At 40.4% G+C, this 23,618-nt stretch overlaps 1 protein-coding gene across 1 annotated transcript in view; it reads right to left on the bottom strand.

Moving 5' to 3' along the window:
* The window catches only part of LOC127417945 (neurite extension and migration factor-like), a 72,691-nt gene extending 49,449 nt beyond the window's left edge, over nt 1–23,242 (bottom strand). Inside the window, exon 1 of the mRNA XM_051658230.1 lies at nt 22,889–23,242. The gene's annotated coding sequence lies outside the window, so the exon portion shown is untranslated. The remainder of the gene's footprint in view (nt 1–22,888) is intronic.
* Between the last annotated feature and the right edge of the window lie 376 nt (nt 23,243–23,618).

The following is a 23,618-nucleotide window of genomic DNA, read 5'->3' as shown; positions in this document are numbered from 1 at the left end:
GTTTTCACCTCGCCACTCTTCCATGGATGGCATTTTTGCCCAGTGTCTTTCTGATGGTGGAGTCATGAACAGTGACCTTTATTGATGCGAGAGAGGCCTGCAGTTCCTTGGATGTTGTCCTTGGCTTTTTTGTGACTTCCTGGATGAGTCATCGCTGTGCTCTTGGATGAATTTTGGAAGGTTCACTATTGTGCCAAGTTTTCTCCATTTGGAGATAATGGCTCTCACTGTGGTTCTTTAGAGTCCCAGAGTCTTTGGAATACATCAGTCTGGGAAGTGTTGCAAAGCTATTTCAGTCACCTTTTTCCTCATCATTTCTGGAATTTCTTTCGACCTTGGCATAGTGTGCTACTGGTTGAGACCTTTTATCCAAATTCATGCTGCTGAAAAAGTTCTATTTAGGTGTTGATTTGATTGAACATGGCTGGCAGTAATCAGGTCTGGGTGTGTCTAGTCCAGCTGAACCCCATTATGAATTCAGTTTCATAGATTTGGGGATTTAGATTTTGTTTGAATTTTTGAAACAATTTAGTATGAGATACAAAAACATCAAGATAGGGGAAAACACTTTTCCACAGCACTGTATGGTTAGATAGCAAGCTTAACTAATCAGTGTTAATCAATGTTTTAAACACAATGCAGATTATTATTTTAAGATCCAAAATCACATTATCTATCCAAGAAATTACAAAAGTGCTTTAGGCAAAGAGGGTTCTTTAGGAGGATACATGGCAGGCTTTGAATATTTGCCCTTTGGTAATCAAGAGTATTGATCGCTATGTGTGGAAGCTTTCAGAGGTCTTTGTGCGGCAGAGGTGGGCATGCATATCCTTTGGGGTATTTGAGCCGTTTATTCCCACAGCCTCGAAGACAATCCCACTTCTGAGTGAGGTGATAAAAAGACGCTTCCTATTGGAGCTCACCCAATCTCCACACAATGCTCCTCTTTGATAGTGAACACCCCCTCTCCCATCCACCCCCAAAACAACACCCTTCAAGCCCGACTAAGAGCAGGACCCAACAGGGGCCAATTCCCACTCCGAGAGTGGCCCATGTCTTTGCAGCCTCGTAAAGGGATGTGCCATTTTAGGCTTGCCGACGGCCAATTAAAAGAGACTGGAGAGGAGGGTGGGGGTGCGGGCATCCCATTAAGTGGATAAGGTTAATGAGTTATTTGTATGGTTGACGTCTTCTATGAGTTGGAAAGGTTAGTTGCCTCTACTTGGCTGCCCTTTTAGAGTTGTGGTGAAAACGACCCCATTTACACGCTCTCCCAAGCAACCATAATGAGGGTCACGTTGGTCTATGTGTACGATTGAAGCCTCACGGAACAAACAAGCCAGTGAACATCAAAAATAAAGTCCTACTTCCTCTAAACCAAAAGCTAATCGAACAGAACCACTGTACAGGACATATTCAGAGCAATGTCAACAACTGACACAACCTATTTTAGGTCCTATTTACATTTGGCCATAAAAAAAAGTTACTTCTGACTTTATATCTAACAATTTTGACTTTGTTTCTCACTATTACATGCCATAAACTTGCAATTTAGTTTATATCACGCAACTGCAACTTTATAATATAAGCCAATTATGACATTATATCTCCCAATTGCGAGATGTAAAGTCGAAATTGCGGAAAAAATAAAGTTGCGATTGCAAGGTTTTATAGACTTTAGATCTCCAATTGCGAGTTTATATCAAGCAGTTCAATTCATTTCTCACAATTCTGAGCTATAAAGCCTCAATTGAGAGAAATAGTTACAATTGTGAGATATAAAGTCAGAATTACATTATTTTTTTATTACATAGCAGGATTGCAATTGCAAGATATAGTCACAACTGTGAGTTTAAATTTCGCAATATTTATTTCCCGTAACTACGAGATATAAACTCACAATTTACTTTATAGCATGACTTGACAAGAAATGTTCTAGAAATAAAATTACAATTGCGAGGTTTTATAGACTTTAGATCTCGCAGTTGTGGATTATATCACACAATTGTGACTTTATATCTCGCACTTTCAACTTTATTTCTCGTAATTGAAAATTATACCCTCACAATTGCAAGAAAAAGACAAAATTGTGAGATATCCACCCTTTTCCTGCGTCCCATGATGCTTAGCGCAAAATGTGGGCACTACTTCCGTTATCAATTAAACCCGTGAAATTCTCGTCCATGGGTATGTTATTGCTTTTGCGAGTTGTCCGATCGGACGGTTATTTCCTTTTATAAATCCGCACGTAAGTTTAAACATTTGTTTGGTGGCTGATTGATTGGAGAGAGGTGGTGCTTCGCTGCCATCTGGGACGCATCAGGACGGTGTTTTAAACCTCAAAAGCGATGTGGTTTTTGTCTACCTCTGTATGTGTTTTTGCGATCCAATCACAAAACATTTTGCACTCCGTTTACAACTATATTTAGCGCTGACCATTTGCGATCGGATCATCCGAAACAAGTCTTATTACCAGCTGTAAACAGGGTCTAAAATGACTACAGCAGGAGCTAGGGAATGCTATAAAACGGCTTTCAGCGGAAGCCACACCCACATTCGTTTCCTCAGTAAGACCCCCAGGAAAAAGGTAAATAAAGTCAGAATTACCTCTTTTATTCCTGCTTCCATAGGTTTGATTCTGAAACAAACCCCTTAAACACAATTTTTTTTTTGGGGGGGGAGGGGAGTTAGTATTCCATTAAATACTGGAAACCTTTTTAGCTACTATATGCTAGATATAAATGCACGGTTGACAATGGTGTTATTTGATAATTCCTGAGGAAATTTATTCAGTGCATTCTCTTTTCTATATGTGTTTGTGGCAGAACAGATTGCATCTGCAAAGAAGATACAATGAAAGTGAATGGTGACTGAGGCTTTCAAACATCTCTTTTTGTGATCCATGGATACAGGTTTGGAAAAGCATGAGGGTGAGTAAATGCTGACAGAATTTTCATTTTTGGGGGAACCATCCCTTAAATAGCAAACCAATGGTGCAATATGAGGCCACAGAAGCTGCAGTAATGCAATAAATGCGACAATAATGACAAAACATGGTTGTCGTTGCGATCCAAGTGGAATGCCAGTTTGGTATTATTCAACTGACCACAAGAACAACATGACTAAGATTCTGCTTTTGTCAGGTCTGTTAAATATGAATAGGCAGAGGGTGCTTCTTAAGAGCAAGTATTGGACGAACACAAACAAATGAGGCAGCTTGCCGTGACTCAGTGCTCTAATGAACCAGTGTATTTACTCACTGAATTTGCTCTCACTCTGAAATGTCTATGTGGCTCCCAGGCCCAGCTGCCACTCTGAATACCAATTACTGTGTGCTTACGGAGGGTTGGGGGGTGGTGGGGCATCCAAACACAGCTAGATGAGTGCTGCCTTTACAGCCAGAGAGAGAGAGATGGCTTCTGGGAACGATTCATTGAGAAAGGATACTAAGAAACATTTAACAACAACAAGGTCCTGCAGCTCCTGGGAAGAAGCTAGATTTAAAAGACATTAGCATTTCAAGCAACTCCAAGATGGAGATGTTTTGAGGTTTGTTTTGCATTTGAGCAACACCAGCTCGGACCTGAAAGGGTCTGAAACATAGGATAGAGGGTCTTCTCTAGGTTAATTTCTCCAAACTCTGCCCAAACAAATTACTCTTGTGAGCTGGTTCTTTTCAGTAAATCAAAAACATACTACAAAATTAGTCTAACCGTCATACAAGTTATGGCATTCGTCATGTCCAACTTGAAATAAAATTTCAAGTATTTAATTTACTGTATTTCAGAATTACATTTCTTATTTTCAAATACATTTTACGAATCGTTATTGGAACCATTACAGAACCGGAATCGTTAAAGGAATATTCCGGGTTCAATACAAGTTAAGCTCATTTGATAGCATTTGTGGCATAATGTTGATTATCACAAAAATATATTTTGACTCGTCCCTTCTTTTCTTAAAAAAAAAAAAAAAAATCTTCGTTCCAAAGAGGCACTTACAATGGAAGTGAATTGGAGCCGATTTTTGAACGTTAAAAGTATAGCCAAAAGACATAAATGATATGCGTGTAAACATTTCCGTCTCTAATGATAGGGGTGTGGTATAAAGAACCAAGTTTTGACACTGCTTTTCTATGTAAAGAAGCACTAGACCGACATTTTTGACCATTGTGATGTGCCTCTCTGCTTTTCAGCATTTCGTGGCCTGTTTTAAAGATGGTGTGTTAAGGTAATAGAACCTCGACTTTTAAGAATCCATCTCGAAATACCTGCATTCTGTTCCATTCATTGTGCTGCGATTAGCTTTTTTTAACGCAACAATGCGTTCTATATAAGTGGCCCCTTAATGAATCATGGCCCCTTTAAGGAACCAGAATGTGTTGGTACAAATATTGGCCCAGATGAAACAACAAAAACATGAAAAACCACCAGTAACATATCTAAAAGGACATCTCCATGGTGCGCCATCCATTTTGGCTCTCTGTGGCCATTACATGTAGCATGTAAATAGTTTGTTTAGCACAGGTAATGGGAAATTCGAATGGGTTAATAAAGAGCCGTTGCCTGCTACGAAGTGACCACAGCGGCCATCCACCTTGTGAGGACATTTCTCATGACAACCTTAATGAGCATCCTCACATTCTGCACAATACCACTAATTTGAGAATTTTCCAACACAAAGACATAATTAGACAAACTAATTAGACGCAGTCATCGCTGATCCTCCACAGTTCAAGTTATCCACCTACCTGCCGTGTTCTAAAATAAGCCTTCAGGAACATCTATGTTAACTCTGCTCAGCAATTGAGCATTGCAACACACGCACAAAGGCATGTGCACAATCGTAACATTGTGTCGAGGCACCTTGCAGGACCAACGTGTTCTTCAAACGTCTAATGGTGTTTCTGCAGTGTCGTGAAGGGCCAACGTGTTGATCTATACATTTTCCATGCAAGAGGGAGTTCTAGAACAAGACATATGTACGTATGGGTGTTTGTTGCGTCCGACAGTGCACAATTATTAATCTCTAAGGAAGCATTGAACCAGAGTCAATAGCACGCACGTATGGATATTTGAGTCTCTGGAGAGTTAATTATTTATCCCAAATTGCCACAAGAAGAGCTTTAAAAAATGTGTGTAGAAGGAAGAACCTGAAATGAAGAGGCCAGGGAAAGTGAGAAAGTGAGATGGAGGCTGGAGAGAATGAGATGTAATTGATTTAAAATGTGACGGGGGAAGTCACGGTCTCTAGAGACGTAGAGCTCATCGCAGCAGAAATGGCAGATGAACAATTACGATTAAGACTCTGGCAGTATTAAATACTCTCCTAAAACAGACATTAACAGGAACAATTTGGTGATGGGAAGCCTTCCGGTGGAGAGCAAAATAATTGAATCAGCGATTTCTGGAACATTTCTTGTTTGGGGGCTTTAAATTTGCACTGCATATCATTTCCCTTAAAGTTTTTAAACAAATACTGTACAGGAGAACCATTACAAACCTTCAAACAATCTCCTGGATCAAGACTGAGCGATTAATTTTAGAGATTCATGCTTTCTCATGAAATAAACAATAGACAATTCACTTGAAACTTTTTAGTTTAATTTTGGGCTTTTTATCTTATCTTAAGGTTAATTACCAATGATAAACGTAATAATTGTTTAAAATGTGTTTACACTATTCGTGTGTGTTTACGCACAAGGAATCAGTGCCTTATTATCCTTTGATCGCGAGTCTCTTCTCAATATTCAATCTTGTGTTGTGGACCTGTGTGCCCCGAAACCTGACGGAGAGCAATTTTTCCATAGTCGCTTCTCTTCATCTTTCCCCACAAATATGTGCCACATTCCTGGCCGCACGCTCCACTGTAAGAAGCATCACAGAAAACGGTGTAAACGAGGCGGTCTCCTTGTCAGGATTAGGAGGTTTCTTGACACGTCTAGGGTGACTGCTGGGTCTGCGTTTGGCGATCTTTGTGGAGATGTTAGCTGGCGTAAATACTCCATTCCTCTGCATTGTTTGGAGCCTCGATGCACCTGTCTCCTGCCCTTTCTTCCAAATCTTACCTTTGTGCATTCCAGTGAGATCCCAAATCACTAGGAGTGGCGCTGGCCTACGTAAGCTACGCTCTTTGGAATATTTCAAGCCGTCAATAGCAACTTCGAATGCTGTTTTGCCACAAGCTGGAAATCCTCATCAAGCTAAGTTGGCCTTGGTAAATGCACGATCCCTTTCCAATAAATCTTTCATATTAAATGACTTCTTAACATCTCATGAACTGGACTTCCTGTTTGTAAGAGACTTGGCTCAATACTGGTGAGCTGGATGCTTTACTTGAACTTTCGCCTGGTGACTGTGATTTTTTTAGCTCCTCCAGAACTGCGGGGCGAGGCATGGGTTCAGGCTAGTGTTTTTAAAAAATCATCTGAAATGCTGACTACTGCCTTCAGATCGATATCAAAGTTTTGAAGTACAATTGCTCAAGGCTCAGGTACCCAGTCCGGTACTCTGCACACTTATTTATAGACCTCCGAAATATAAATAAGGACTCCATTCCGGAATTCGCTGATTTTCTATCTAGCATTGTACCCAATGCTGACAATATCATTATTATTGGTGATTTTAATATTCATGTCTGCTGCCCTTCCAAACCTATGGTAAAAGATTTTATACAACTTACTGATTCATTTAATATTATGCAGCATGTTACTGGCTTAACACATGTTCATGGTTATACACTTGATCTTGATTTGTCACTTGGTCTTCCAGTCTGTAATGCTGACATTACTGAATTTTCTCTCTCTGACCATAAGCCTGTTATTTTTAATGTTATACTGCCATGCCAGTCTTCAAAAACGTTTTTGCCTGGGTTATATTCATGCTCTGTATCTCCTTTGACAGCCAGATATTTCTCTGATGCCTTTTCTGCCTCTACAATTTTCTGCTCTTTGGGGGTACCTTCTTCAAGATTAGGCACTGAGGAGATGGTCTCTCTGTTTAATGCAACCTGTACCAGCATTTTAGATTCAGTTGCTCCTTTTAAAACCAGGAGACCTGTAGCTAGAACACAGCCTTTGCTAAATAACAACACTCGAGCTCTGAGGCGGGAATATAGGAAAGCTGAGTGTTAATGGAAAAGTGACAGGCTTCAAGTGTCCTATGAAATTTTAAAGAATTGTTTATCTGCTTATAAACACTGTTAAAGACGCTAAAAATACATTACTTTCTGCTATAATTTCCAAAAACCCTCATAATCCTAAAATGCTTTTTAACACCATAAATAAGGTTCTCTCTCCTGTCTCCACCGCCTGTCTTGATGCTACCCCTGAGACATGTTTGGCGTTTCTGGATTTCTTTACTGGTAAAATCGAAGCTTTGCAATCAAGCTTCACCACTAGTATTGAACAGCCTTTGGAAGCTGTTGCCTGTTCTGTTTTGCACATATTTCTCTCACAGAGCTAAAAGATATAGTCCGACAGATAAATCCAACAGCTTTTTCTGCTGATGTCATTCCTGTACAGCTGTTTAAAGATGTGCTGGATACTGTCGGTCCTAGTGTATTTTCTATCTTAAATAATTCCTTATGTAATGGTATTGTTCCACCTTGCTTTAAGCAAGCAGAGGTTATATCACTTCTTAAGAAACCAAATCTGGATCCTACCAATCTTAATAATTTCCGGCCCATTTCTAAACTGCCATTTTTATCAAAAGTCCTGGAGAAAATTTTTATTTTACAACTTTCCTCATTTTTAAATGAAAATAACATTTTAGATAAATTTCAGTCTGGGTTTAGAGCTCGTCATAGCACAGAGTCTGCCCTTCTCAAGGTGACAAAAGACTTACTGCTCACCTTGGATTTGGGTAGATCAGCCAAATCCAATTTTAATTTTACTTGATCTTAGTGCCACCTTCGATACAGTTGACCACACTATTCTGTTAGACCAGCTTAAGTATGTGGTTGGCATTAATAGTACAGCCTTAGATTGGTTCATGTCTTACCTCTCAGACAGGACTCTTGACTATTAGGACTGGGAACTCTTCCTCTCCCTCTGCACCTTTTACTTGTGGGGTACCTCAAGGTTCTATACTGGGGCCAATTTTATTTCCTCTATATATGCTTCATCTGGGTTCTATTTTTAAGAAACATAATATTTCATATCACTGTTATGCTGATGATGCTCAACTGTATGTCCCTCTTAGTTCTAATGTAAATTCTTATCTTTCTATTAATATGTGTCTTGAGGACATTAAATGCTAGATGACAAGAAATTTTCTCCAGTTAAATGAGAGCAAGACAGAAATTTTTGTTTTCGGCCCCCCTAGTGCTATCTCTGGCATCACTAGCAACCTAGCGACTCTATCTTCAAATATGCACCCCTTTGTTAAAAACCTGGGTGTGATTGATTTTTGACTCAGGCTTAAATTTTGAAAAACAAATTGAAAAGCAGCTTTTATCAACTTAGATTAATTGCTAAAGTAAAACCTTTGCTCTCATTTAAAGACTTGGATATAGTAGGGCTGTGTTCAAAATATCGATCCAACAAAATATCGTCATGTTCCCCTTGTCGATTCACATATCGATACAGCAGTGCCCGTATCGATGTTGGGTATTTGTAACAAGGTTAAAATGGGAAAGGATGAGGCGGGAACCGGCTGAACATTCAAAGTAATATTTTAATTTAAACTAAAAACAAAAAGACACAAAACATAAATGCACACATGGTGGACAAAAGCCGCTCCTCCCTTCTGGCGGCCGGTAGCGAGCCCCTCCGCTCCTGGCAGCGGCTCCACCGCTCCAGGCGGCTGGCAGCGAGCCCCTCCTCCCCTCGCGGATGACGGCTGTTCCCAGCGATGACTTTGGGCAGACGGCAGTGGCGAGGAATCTACAACAGCGCATCCCTCCTCCTTCCCGGGCTTCGGCACCAATGTAACAGGGGGTTAAAATGGGCAAAACATAAACACACGGCAGCTGCGTGTGGCTCTCCTTGGCTGATTAGCCCGATTGGGGGCCGGCCGTGCGGACTCACGGCCCGGCCCTGTCCTCCTCGTCACAGGGTCTTAGTCATCTTTACATCGCCTACAGTTAGTTCAGAATACAGCCGCGAGGTTACTGACTGGAACTAGGAAGAAAGTATTACACCTGTTCTTGCCTCTCTTCAATGGTTGCCAGTCAAATACAGCATTGATTTAAGGTATTAATGCATGTTTTTAAAGCTATAAAAGACTTGACCCCACTTTATCTCTCGGACCTTCTTATCCATCATCACTCCTCCAGGAGTCTCAGATTGTCTGACAAACGTCTACTACATATACCACGCTCTTGCATGAAGTCCAGAGGAGATCTTGCTTTCTCTGTAGTCGGCCCCAGATTATGGAATAATTTACCTTTGGACATTAGGTCAGCTCCTTCTATTGATATTTTTAAATCACTTCTTAAGACTTATCTGTATTCCTTGGCTTTTGTGTGATAGCGATCTGTTTTATTACTTGTCCTTGTATCTTGTATTATTCTGTGTCTATGTTCTTTGCTTTTAATAAATTGACCTTGACCTTAAAAAACAACTAATTATTGTTATTGTACCATTATTATAAGTATTAGGGTGTGCAAATTAGCTTTTTTCCTCTTCTTAGAATCTAAAGTGCTGAAAGTGGCATCATAAGACTTAACAGTACCATAATAATTTTGACACAAAAGCATAATAGGCTAATGCATTGTTGACACGTGATTGGACTTAATCTGAGATAGACTAGATTAAAAATAATAGTCATTTTTATACAAAAGCATAATATAGACCATGTGATCATTTTGACATGATTGCGATTTTTCTTTAAAACAGTGAGTATTTCACATATATGGATTGGTCCCATTCTCTTCCATTGTGTCTAACTGTAACCCAGATTTTAGCTTTTTTTAAAGAAAAGTCCAAATTCATTTTTGTGTTAATTAACATAAAGCCACAAATGCTGTCGATGGAGCCTAACTAGTATCAAACCTGGAATTTTCCTTTAAGAAAGTAAATAGGGTCAATTCTGATATTATGTTGACTTAAAAGGGTTCCCCATGGGGTAAAAGAACACTTCCTGCTTTCACAAATATCACAAGCCTCTTCTTGCATTCCACATACACAATGGCCGCAGTGCCTTCATCGATCTTTGTTTACAAGAACTTAATTCCACATTTAATAAAAATAAAAAAATAAAATAAAAAAAAACAGGGGCCTGGGTAGCTCAGTGGTAAAATACGCTGGCTACCACCCCTGGAGTTCGCTAGCTCGCTAGTTCGAATCCCAGGGCGTGCTGAGTGACTCCGGCCAGGTCTCCTAAGCAAACAAATTGGCCCAGTTGCTAGGGACGGTAGAGTCACATGGGGTAACCTCCTCGTGATTGCTATAATGTGGTTCTTTGTTCTCTGAGCATGGTTGCCGTGGTGGATGGCATGAAGCCTCCACACGTGCCATATCTCCATGGCAACGCACTCAACAAGCCACATGATAAGATGCGTGGGTTGACGGTCTCAGATGTGGAGGCAACTGGGATTTGTTCTCTGCCACCCAGATTGAGGCAAATCACTATGCAACCACAAGGACTTAAAAAAAAGCACATTGGAGATTGGGCATCCAAAATTGGGAGAAAAAGGGGGAAAACCCAATAAATAAATAAAATAAAAAAACTATATGCATCTTCATTAAAGTACTGAACTGACAAATAACAGAAGGCATGAGTGTTCACCAGGCAGGCTGATTGTTTTTAAGTCTAGGCTTTTCCCACAAGCCCTTTTCTCCAGTTAAAGCCCCAAAGGCGGCTGATTTCGCATGCCAACTTGTTTTGAAGGAGAGAATATCAAAACATGAGAGGTACAAGTGAAGGGTCTGCTCATCTCTAGTGTAGCTACTCCAGCACATACTTAGATTTGACTTTTATTGCAAATTCATTAGCTCAGTTCCAAAAGCTAGAGAGCTAACTCGCTGTTTACTGTCTAAATCTTTCCATTACTTTCTTCTTTCGAAGGCAGCTTCATGGGTCATGGAACCTCATAAATGTCTAACAACTCTGCTGCCGCTCGCAAGAGCTGAAACATACTCATCCTCTACACTGAACTCAGATGCTTCTAGCTATGCAAGCTCAATTTTGTGCACAGTTGCATTACTGGGTCAATTCATAACACAACGCAGGTCTTTGTTGCATTCGACAAATCGGAAACATGCTCTAGTGCGGCATTCTTTGGAAAACGATGATGTTAGGAAACAGAAAGCTGAGTTTTCTAACGTGTGGACGTGGCCTTAGTACAAAATAAAAAATCTGTGACCATAATATGTGATGAACTGAAGTTAGTCTGACTCACACACTGACCACAAGACTGTAGGATTGGTGTTATTAATATAATTATGAATAAATATGCCATGCCTTTGTGATTTGTCACTGATTCATCAATGATACAGCATGCTCTACAAATTTGGAGCTTAATAGATAACTAACCAGAGGTGCTAAAGGTGTTGCAACAGTTGACATGGATTATTAAATGAATATTTTGCACAAAATGGAAATTTTATCGGTCTGTTTCTCACAAAATATCACTTGAGAAGGTTTAGAATATAGCATAGCCACTTTTATTATACTTTTATTGTCATTTTGGAGCTTCAAAGCCCCAGTCCTCATTCACTTTCTCTATATGGAAAAGAGTGACGGGAAAGTCTTAAAAAAATTCTCCTTTTGTGTTTTACGGAATCATATATGTTTTTTAAACAACATGAGGGTGAGTAAATGACAGAATTATTTTATACAATTTTTTATGTGAACTTTCCCTTTAATAAATGAAATGAGTTCTCATTGTCGTCCTTCTGTTTGTGTCTGGTGTGTTTGAAATCTCAAGTCCAGTGAGCTTGTGCCAGTCAGTTGGAGAAACAAACCCTTGACAGCTCCTAGCATGCCACTGCATACTGATGACAGTCGTGTCTGCCAGCTGGCCAAGGGGTTCCTGGCCAAGAATGAGTCTACAAACAGGTGAAAGTGTCCATGCAGACACTAAGAGATGAGACACAGTTTGCAGAGAAAGCTCAGCTCACAGTACGGCTGGCTGTTATACTGGGAAACAATAGAAATGTGTCAATGAGGGTTGGATCGATACCAAATTTCAGCTTTTACAAGATACCAGACTCTGGTGCTTCAATATCTTAGGCAACAATTAAAAAGCCTCATGCGAAATACAGAGCGGAATGTGTCCTAAACAAGCCAAAAAAACAAGAAAGAACTTATTAAGGGGTTATTAAGGGATGCTGTTTGGCTCAACACGAAGCAGTTAACCAAGTTGCCAAGCTGCCAAGTTAAACGAATAGTTCACCCAAAAATAAAGATTCTCTCTAAAGACTTTTTCTTCATCAGAACACAAATGAAGATTTTTAGAAGCTCTGTAGGTCCATACAATGCAAGTGAATGGTGACCACAAATTTAAGCTCTAAAAAGTACATAAAGGCAGCATAAAAGTAATCCATAAGACTCCAGTGGTTTAATCCATGTCTCTTGAAGTGATCCAATCAGTTTTGGGTGAGAACAGACCACAGTATAACTCCTTTCTCACTATAAATCTTGACTTCAGCAGTCTTCTTGGCGATCATGATTTCAAGCTTGATTACACTTCCTAGCGGCATCTAGCGCTCTGCGCATGCGGCAAGCATTAGGAAGAGTAATAAAGCTTGAAATCATGATTGTGCCTAGAGACTGCAGTGGCCAGCTGAAAAATTAGTTACATTTTGGAGCTCCAAAATTTTTGGTTACCATTCTCATGCATTGTATGGACCAGCAGAGCTGAAATATTCTTCTAAAAATCTTCATTTGTGTTCTACAGAAGAAAGAAAGTCGTACACATCTGGGATGGCATGAGGGTGAGTAAATGATGAGAGAATTTTTATTTTTGGGTGAACTATTCGTTTAACTTGGCAGCTTGGCAACTTGGTTAACTGCTTCGTGTTGAGCCAAACAGCATCCCTTAATAACCCCTTAATAAGTTCTTTCTTGTCTTTTTGAAAACGAACAGCACAACCAGTGTATTTTGATTCCCGAACGAATCCCTGAAAGACTCTGTGCTGGCTCTTTTGAATCTACGGCATGAAACATATGGTGCTTCCAGTGAAGTTCAATTCTCGAATGAATGAATCTAATGAGACTCTAATGATTCTTTTGAATCTACAGCATGAAACATACAGTGCTTCCATTATAGTCCGATTCCCAAACAAATTACTCTTATGAGCCAGTTCTTTTTAGTGAATCAAAAACACTAATACATCATTCAGAGCAGTTACTGAATTAATTTGACCCTGATGTGCAAGCTATGAATGTCCAACTCTAAATAACATAAGAACTGTTGAAGTCTCATAATCCTGAAGTACACCATTAGACTACATAACACAGTCTAAACTGTCTCTTGAACTGTTTCTGACTGTTTATTAATGTTGTACTTCAGACCTGTGAGACTTTAATCAAGCAGTACAGTTACAGACTGGTTTGTAGATAAAGATAGATACACAAGTTTTATTGTAATAAGTGGAATTTTATAAAATAGTAAATGAATGAATGAAATATGCTATCATGTTTCTTGTTTGTTTAGATATTTTTTAATATAGTTAGGAACAATTATTGAATTGCATTTATGCCTCTAAAAAGTCTGCAAACATGCCTTTTACAAGAATTGTATTACATTTATTTCTGATGTTATTTCTGCTCTGTAGAATCCTGCAATAATCTCATCATTTGGCAACTGACTGCTGAGGGCATTAAATGCAATAAGAATTGTATTTCTTAGTTCCAAATAATTCTTCCTCAGAAGTACTAAAAGAATTGCTACTGGAATCGTTACTGGAATCATTAAGGAACCGGAATTGTTAAATTCCTTACGATTACCATCCCTACTGAAACATCAACACAAATCCCTGCGAATCCCTTTAGCTTGAGTTGCCTGACATCTCACGGCACATAATCTCACTTCCCATCTTCAACGTGGCTTGACTCTGTAACCTTTGAGTTACCAGCCCAGATCTCTAACCACTGTGCCACCAACGCCACCCTAACAGGACTGGAGAAAAGAGACAAGTCTGAAACACTGTTACTGTGTTCATTTCCTGCTGTTTCCGAGGCGCTCCAGTGCAGATCCTAAAACCAGATCCACCAGAGTAAAGGTGTGATTTTCGGCTGTCCGATTTTTTCCAGTTGGGAGAGATAGCGTGGAAATCGTGGGTGCTCGTGTGCTCGAGGCTTGCATCGTGTGAGAGGAATTACGAGCGGAGCCAAATGGCTTACGAGCAGCTCACGACCTCCCAATAATTTTTAAAAATGTTTAAAAATTCCGGCCGATTTTGCGATCTACCTGAATTTGACCAATCAGTAGAAGGTGTTACAACTCACACGATCAATGTAAACTGAGTGTTCATGAAGCTTTTACACATTTGGAGAAAATGGTCGTGTTAAAACTGTGTTTTCCCTATAATATTCACGACCACATCAATGGGAATGATTCTACAGAAATGCCATGCTGTTCTCTGCTCTTCAAACAAATCATGTGCTATACGGGTTGCGCTAGAAAATAATCTTTATCACTCTGACGGACAGAGTTTTAAAATTTCCGCCATGGTCTATTTTTATTTGTTATACTTGCATTCGTTTCAGTTCTAGGGCTACATTTAGGGGGATATAGCATCTGTTGTAATTGTATATGCACACAAATGTGGATATGTGATAGAAGATTTTTTTAACTCCCCAAGCGCGTCTATTTTAAAAAAATTTTTTTAATCGGCAGATGAGTTTTCAGCTAATGCAGCCCCCATGCCAGCCTTCTATTTTATTTCTAAATCGCAAGCTACGAGGAATTAAAGCAATGTCCTCCTCTGGCTTTATGTCTTTATGTATACAGTAAGTGAGTGGTGGTGGCGTAGTGGGCTAAAGCACATAACTATTAATCAGAAGATTGCTGGTTCGATCCCTGCAGCCACCACCATTGTGTCCTTGAGCAAGGCACTTAACTCCAGGTTGCTCCAGGGGGATTGTCCCTGTAATAAGTACACTGTAAGTCGCTTTGGATAAAAGTGTCCACCAAATGCATAAATGTAAATAATGATAAATAGTGTGAAAATGCATGTGATTGCCCTGGAAAACGGCAGGTCTTAAAGTCATGTACGATTGCACCTGTACGATTTTTAGAAAAACTGACTCGTAACGTGTGCAGGGGCTCACGACCTCCCGAGTGTCAGAACTCGCCTAAGAGGCGGACACACAAAAACTCTCCTGTCACTGATGATTGGGGGCTGGGTAACAAGAATGCCGCTGAGCACACAATTAAAACACCATTAAATAAAGTGGGAATTCTTTCTATGAAGCCTGTATTAGCTATATATAATTCATAATTGATTATAATACTGAGATACACACTTCAGTTCAATACTTCAATACTGTTTAATACTGTCAAATATTAAACTAAATGTGAATATGCTCCTCCATATTCAGCCTGTCATGATTTGCCTCGTGTTTCCATGAAATCAACCGCTGTGCTGCACCTGAAGTCATCTCTATGAGAATCAGCGCTCCGTTGACAGCTCTCCGAGTCTCATATGGCTAGAGTAGAATTTCATCAAAGAGCTCTTGACCACAGCCACTTCAGTCCTGCAATTTACATGTAGTGTAAAACCACCAAAACAATTCACACTGGAGAAAAAAAAAAACAGTACTATCAAGAGCTACTTTAGCCCAACAGCGATGCTTACAGATATGTGCGATTCCACACAACATTTTCACATCAGACGGCAAGATGTGTGGGTCTTGTTGAGCACAGAATGAAATTCCCTTTAAGGCAAGTCAGGTCACTCGCCGGCCATATTCATGATACCCTCAGGCAGCTATTTTCTAGTCATGCAAGTACAGATTCTGTCTACTTGAATGGGGAAAGACAGAAAACAGAAACACTAGACTATATTTAAGGCTGTTCAAGCTAAAGCACATGTGTGTTCTTCCGTAAACAAACAGTCAATTTTTATGTTACGTGCCCCTGCTCTTTTGATTTTGTGTTTTCTGCGTGAGGCTGCCAGTTAGATGGGGCAGAGACTCTAATAAGCAACGCCTGTAGTCAGGCCTATTTAAGAGGTGCTGGCTGCACTTCATGCGACTCCTGAAAAGTCTCATCCCGGTCCTCACTGTATTACATGTGCTCACATTATGAGAAACGATCTAAAACACTGTAAACTGCACACTTTGTATCCTGACTACGTAACGCCGTTACAAGTATTCCGTTACTCCGCAAACCTGGTCGTAACATAACATTTCCTTATTTCTCCAATTTATATTTATATGAGTGAGTCATCTTCTTCCCTTATAATGTCTCTGGACAGTATAGTTTAACCAGATACAGTGTATTCTGTGTGAATTTTAAGAGGGTTTTAAATGCGAGGCAAACAAAGTCATTTACTTTAGCATGAGCCAAAAACGTAGAGAAATGCATTATGTGCCAGAAAGAGGAAGAGTACAGCATTGCATTTGCTTTCACTGCAACAGCATGACAAACTGTACAGTCAAGCATGACTGACATCAAAAACTTCTAGTAGAACAAAACCCTCGCTTTAGCACAGCATACGAGCGGGCAGCATTTTTGGGCATCATAGGAGTATTTGGATCCGAAACTTGCATTTGCTGCCCAGAAATGCTGTCGAGATGGGCTACTCACTGGGCTTTGAGACCATGATGCTTAGAAATGCCATTTACCTAAGAAGCTTGTTAGATTTTACGACCAAGATGCCCAAAAATGCAGTCTAGACAATTTACTATAATTTGAGACAATACTCAAAAAGCCATCCAGGTAGGCAGCTCAATAGCTTTTAAGACTACAATACTAAAATGCAGTGTAGATAAGCAGCTTACTAGGTTTTGAGACTACTTTTCCCAGAAATGCCCTCTATGTAGGCAGCTTACTAGATTTTGTGACTACTTTGCACAAAAATGTTGTCTAGCAAGGCAGCTTACTAGGTTTTGAGACTGCGATGCCCAAAATGCTATCTAGGTAAGTAGCTTACTAGGTTTTGTGATAACATTGCCCAAAAATACTGTCTAAGCAGGTAGCTCACTAGATTTTGAGACTACAATGCCCAAAAATGCCATCTAGGTTGGCAGCTCACTAGGTTTAAAGTGCCCAAAAATGCAGTCTAGGAAGGCAGCTAACTAGGTTTTGAGACTATGTTGCCCAAAAATGCCATCTGTAGGCAGCTAATAAGGTTCCTCGAACATGATGCACAAAAAATGCTATCTAGGTAAGCAACTCAATGAATTTTAAGAAAATGATGCCCAAAAATGCTGTCTTGGTAGGCAGCTTCCAAGCAGTTGAGACCAAGATAACCACAAATGCCATCCAGGTAGGCAGCTCAGTAGATTTTTCAAGACTACAATGGCTAAAATTCATTCTAGGTAGAAAGCTTACAAGGTTTTAAGACTACTTTTACCAAATATGCCATCTATGTAGGCAGCTCACTATTTTGTGAATACTTGGCCCAAAAATGTTCTCTAGAAAGGCAGCTTCCTAGCAGTTGAGACTAAGATACCCAAAAATTGTTGCCCCAAAATGCTGTCTAGGTAGGCAGCTTCCTAGCAGTTGAGACTAAAATACCCAAAAAATGCCATCCAGGTAGGCAGCTCAGTAGGTTTTAAAGCCTAAAAATGCAGTCTAGGTAGACAGCTTACTAGGTTTTGAGACTATGTTGCCCAAAAATGCTGTTTAAGTAGAAAGCTCACTACATTTTGTGACTGTGATGCCCAAAAATGGCATCTAGGTAGGCAGCTAACTAGGTTATAAAAACATGATGCCCAAAAATGCTGTCTAAGTAGGCACTGCAGCTCACTATGTTTTGACAAAAATGCTATCTAGGTAGTCAGCTTACTAGGTTTTAAGACTACAATGTAACAGTATTAGAATGTGCACCAATATTCAGGCAAAAATGACATAAAAAACTACTAGTAGAACGTTGTTCAAAAACCCTCAATTTGGTCAATAGCAGAAAATGGTCCAATCACAAGAAAGCTCCTTATACATTTATATTCAACACATTAATATTAACAGATTTGTGCCTCTGTGCATTCATTCACGGAGAGCTCAAATGCCAGATGGGCCCATGAACTTTGGTTTCAGGTGACTTGAAAGGCGAGTGGGTCGAGCTTTCAGTATGTGGAGCTCAGAAAGTGTGTAAAACCGTGATCTTGAGGTCCTGTGTCCCTCAGGAATAGCCTAAGCTCTCTCCCCCTTTCTGGCCATGAAAAGCAATCAATAAGCTGAAGAATCTCCCATGGACCTTACCTCACTTTAATTACAGAGCCTGCAGTCTGCCTCAGTAAGCTTACCCGCAGTACAAGACAAAGACATGCTGCAATATGACTCGCACATACAATTGAAATAATATTGAAAACCAAACATGTATTGAGTAGCAAATGGCAGGTCATTTTCACTCATATCTAAAGACTGTGAGACTGTTATGCACAACAATGTTGTCTAGGTAGGCAGCTCGCTAAATTCTGAGACTGCATTGATGAACATTTTGAGACTATGATGACGAAACATCCTGTCTTGTTAGGCAGCTGGCTAGGCTAGGTAAGCAGCTAACGGGGTTTTGAGACTACAATACCCAAAAATGTGAACTAGGTAGGCAGCTTGCAAGGTTTTGATACTATAATGCTCGAACATGCTTTGTAGATAGGCAGCTGACTAGGCTAGGAAGGCAGCTCTTTGAAACGAAAAATGCTGATATACGTAAGCAGCTCACTAGGTTTTGAGATTATGTTGCCCATGGTAGGCAGCTCGCAACGTTTTGAGACTGCAATGCCCAAAATGGCATCCTCAGCCAACTTAGTTTTGAGATTATGATTCCCAAACATACAGTCTAGGTAGGCAGCTCATTAACTTTCGAGATTACACTGCTGTGACAAGGTTTGTTGACAGGCAGATGAAGGAGAAAGCGGGAGTCGGTTTCCATGTTTCACATGAGTCAGGGTCTTTAATTTTTCACACACAAGAGTCACTTTCCAGTTACACTCAACTGAGGTTTGTTGTCAGTCTATATAAATAAAGTTCTGCTTCTTAGCATACACAAAGTTCGGCTTTTCGGCATACATAAAAAAAACTATCGAAAACACGCAGTCTCTCGTCTGCTCTCTCTCTCACGCTCTCTGTGGACTGGGCTGCTTTTATCTCCATAGAAACAGTAATTAGTTTCTTCTCAGGTGGAACTCCTCACCGCTTTCTTGACCACACCCTCACCTCCACAAATGCCTAAAAAAGGCATTGAGGTTGGCAGCTCAACAGGTTTTAAGATTACGATGCCCAAAAATGCAGTCGAGGTAGGCAGCTCGATAAGTATGGAGACCACAATGCCCAAAAATCCTGTCTTTTCAGGAAATTTGCTATGTTTTGCGACTACATTGCCAAACAATGCCATCGGTGGGTAGGCACCTCACTAGGTTATAAGATTATGATGCCAAAATTGCAGTCTAGGTAGGCAGCTCGCTACGTTTCGAGATTACGATACCCAAAAAAGCCATCTAGGTAGGCAGCTCACTAAGTTTTGAGATATGATGCCAAAAAATGCAGTCTAGGTAGGCAGCTCACTAAGGATTGAGACTATAATGTTCATAAATGCCACATAGGTAGACAGCTCACTAGGTTTTGAGACTATGATGCCCAAAAATTCCATCGGGTAGGTTGGCAGCTTGTAATATTTTTAAGAGACTTTGATGCCCCAAACTGCTGTCTATGTAGGCAGCTGGCTACACTAAATAAGCAACTCATTAGGTTTGATACTATGATGTCCAACTAAACATGTTGTCTACGTAGGCTGCTGGGTAGGCTACAGTTGGTTGGCAGTTCATTAGATTTTGAGACTATAATGACACCCAAAAAAACATGCTGACTATAATGCCCAAAAATGCCATTTTAGTAGGTAGCATGCTAGGCATTTATACTATTAAGCCCAAAGATGCTGTCTATGTAGGCAGCCTGATAAGTTTTGAGACTAAATGACAGCTGACTAGGTCTAGAGATTATGACGCCCAAATAAGCAATCTAGGCAGCTCGCTATAGGATTTGAGACTATAATGCCCAAAAATGCCATCTAGGTAGGCAGCTCTCTAGGCTAGGTAGTGGTACATGATGTCAACATTGCAAATTTTGCTTTTTTTAACCACTTATCAAGGTGGGTTTTCTCTACATAGTGCTAAAACAAAACTGTTATTGTTACCTGGATGATAAGGGACTTTTCTTCCCGTAGTTTAGCAGAAAAGTCGTTTTCAGAAATCCCTAAGGCCAAGGTCTTTCAATTAATCGGCCAACAACAATGACAACGCTTGCAGTACAGCAAAATTCAATGCAAATGAGCTGTTTTATGAAGAGTCAAATGAAAGGAATGCTGCATAGTGAAAGATAAAACGGAATTCTCAGAAGCCAGAACTGGAATGTTATGGAATCACAAATGATTGAGAACAAACACAAAGTGAAAAAAAAAAAAAAGAAAGAAAAGAAAAATGGATGCATTAGAGCCAAGAGGTTATTCAACACACTGACGGCCCGCTATCATTTCACTTAACTGCGAATTAAAGAAATGCATTTCTTCTTCTCGCAAAACGTGACACTCGGTTTGGCTCCTTGTTCAAATACTTCATTTTGCCATCTGGTCCTCTCAAAATAAATTCATAGCCATCATCTTAGACTGCATTGTTGTTACGACCATAGAGAAAAACCTAGCAGACGATATGACTAAATGCTTGAAGAAAAGTAAGAACGAAAAACACAAGCCCATTGATAGACTTGTGACTCAGTGAGTGAGTAGCACAGATTGGACCGACATAGTGCTCAGAACTGTCAATGCAACAGAATGCAATTTAACTATTTTACAAGACTAAAAACAAACAGAGTCATAATGAGTGCTCAAGATTGCATTAACACCAGATCTGATGTTGTTTTAATGGTATAGTTCACCCAAAAATGAATATTCTGCCATCATTTACTCACCCTCCTCTGTTCCGAGGAACACACAGGTAGTTATTTATAAAAGAAAAGTCCCTTTTGTGACCTTGTAATAGCAAGAATTAATGCAAATTCAAGCACTCTCTGCATTAGTTACGGTAGCTTGCAATTTGGAATAATTTCCACAGTTTTACCGCACAAAACCGTGAATCTGAGGTAATCGGATCACTTTTCTCCATATTTGAAAGCGGTGAAACAAATGCTTGAAAAGCTTGACACATCAAGACATCTCAAACTGCACAGCCGCCATTCTATCACTGGGTTGCCAAATGTCCCATATTAGCCAGGCGTTCCATATTTTGGCCGAAATGACCAAAATACGGGATGACATAGAGTCTATTGTGTTCACCATCAAAATCTTTGCCTAAACTTTGGCGAGACCACAGACGGCGCACGTACATCACAGCTAGCATTTAATCTTCACGCGCTCTACAGGAGCTGCTCTGAGTGCGGTGCGCAGTGCAGGTCGATGACGGTCATTTGGAGTGCTCACATAACGCACTGTTGCACTGGAAAATGACACACAAAAATATATGCCGTTCATGTTCCATATTCGCTTAAAATTAGTACCATTTAGGGGGCCTGGGTAGCTCAGTGGTAAAAGATGCTGGCGACCACCCCTGGAGTCCGCTAGTTTGCTAATCCCAGGGCGTGCTGAGTGACTCAAGCCAGGTCTCCTAAGCAACCAAATTGGCCCGGTTGCTAGGGAGGGTAGAGTCACATGGAGTAACCTCCTCATGGTCACTATAATGTGGTTCGTACTCGGTGGGGCGCATGGTGAGTTGAGCGTGGATGCCGCGGAGAATAGCGTGAAGCCTCCACACGCACTATGTTTCCGCGGTAATGCGCTCAACAAGCCACGTGATAAGATACGTGGATTGACAGTCTCAGATGTGGAGGCAACTGAGATTCGTCCTCCTAAAACTCTACTTTGGTGTTCCACGGAGTAAAGAAAGTTAAACAGGTTTGTTTCAGGTTGCCGATAACTATACAATACCTCACCCTCAACCTGGACAGGCATTAATGGTTCGGAGAAAAATTCAACTTGAGCACCTTGCAGAACTTTGGACTGTGATGCCCAAAAATTGCTACAGCCTATAGGTCCACCTATAACCATCCAAATGTAGCTTACTAGACTATGAAGATCTTTTGGGCATCATAATTCAGATTTAGCTGTCTACAATGTCCAAAAAAAGCTGCAAGTGACTACGATGCCCCAAAAATGTTGTTTAGGTAGGATAAGTGGCTCAATAAAGTATAAGACCACGATGCCCAAAAATTGTCTAAGTAGGCAGCACACCATGTTTTGGAACTATAATGCTTAAAAATGCAGTCTATGTAGGCAGCACAAAAGGTTTGAGACCATTATGCCCAAAATATAAGAACAGGATATCAAGAAATCAGCCTAGGTAGTTAGGTAGGTAGCACTCCATGTTTTGAGATTATAATGCCCAATGATAGGCACACAAGGTTTTAAGACTCTGTTGCCACAAAAAGGCTGCCTAGGTAGGTAGCCCACTAGATTTGAAACCATAATGCCTAAAATATAAGGATAAAACGCCCAAAAGTCTGTCTAGTAAGGAAACTGACTAGATTTGAGACTATGACGCCCAAAATGCAATCTATATAGGCAGCTTAGTAGGTTTTGAGACACATCCAAGTGTCAGCAGCGTTTCATGAAGCCAAAAGTAGCAGCACTAGTACACACTGTGAAGTGTGAACATCCCCTCTTCATATCTCCCAATATCAGTGCATGATAGACACACGAGCATCCATGCAATGGATAAATGCATGATAACGTGTTGCATTTCTAAGCCATATTACATGCAGAGCAACATGTCATATCACTTACCCATTCTCTGTGCACTCAGTGTTTATTTCTTAATGCCGAGGGCTTCGCACTCCAAATCAGCTGCTATATATGAATAATCTCCTTTATCAGAGGCACTTGTGCATGTTTGCGCGCATCCCGGGCCTCCAGTCAGAGAGCAGGTGGATGCGCCTCCCGTCAGTGATGGAAAACAGCCCGTTGATTCTCTCCTCCTCTAACACTCCATTTCAAATGACAGCAGACAGCGGGACTGCGTCCTAAAATCTCCCCTGAAGAGCGCTCACCAGCTCCAGCCTGTCTCCATCTGTGTTTCAGGTGCTGGATGCTGCCATTGTTCAGGCTGCTGGTCTCTCACTGATGGGCGCAGTCTCGTCAGCGCGCTCTCTCGGTGACTCGCTGTTCCTCTCGTGCGTCTCTTGCTCTCTGGCTCGTGAGAGTGCGCGCGCCCCCAGAGCGCTCTGTGGCTCGTGACGTATGCGTGAAGGGGAGGTGCTACAGGTTAAGAGGCTAAAAAGTTTTTTATTTTTTTATTTATTAAAATCCAAACCTCGAAATACGGAAAATCAGTACTCAAAAAGGGGTTTTGTATTGTGAATGTATCATTTAAATGTCAAAAATATGCAAATTGTGCATCATCTGATCAAATGTGCACACAATAGAATAGCATAAGTGATTTAACTCCACAGAATTTTTAAGATCAGCATTATCAAATATGATCATCAGTTCAGCATTAATACTAATAACCCCTCTG

This window comes from Myxocyprinus asiaticus, chromosome 27 (genome assembly GCF_019703515.2).
Source record: "Myxocyprinus asiaticus isolate MX2 ecotype Aquarium Trade chromosome 27, UBuf_Myxa_2, whole genome shotgun sequence".
In the NCBI taxonomy this organism is placed as follows: domain Eukaryota; kingdom Metazoa; phylum Chordata; class Actinopteri; order Cypriniformes; family Catostomidae; genus Myxocyprinus; species Myxocyprinus asiaticus.
The sequence above is the reverse complement of the archived record's forward strand: the minus strand, read 5'-3'. Positions and strand labels throughout refer to the sequence as shown.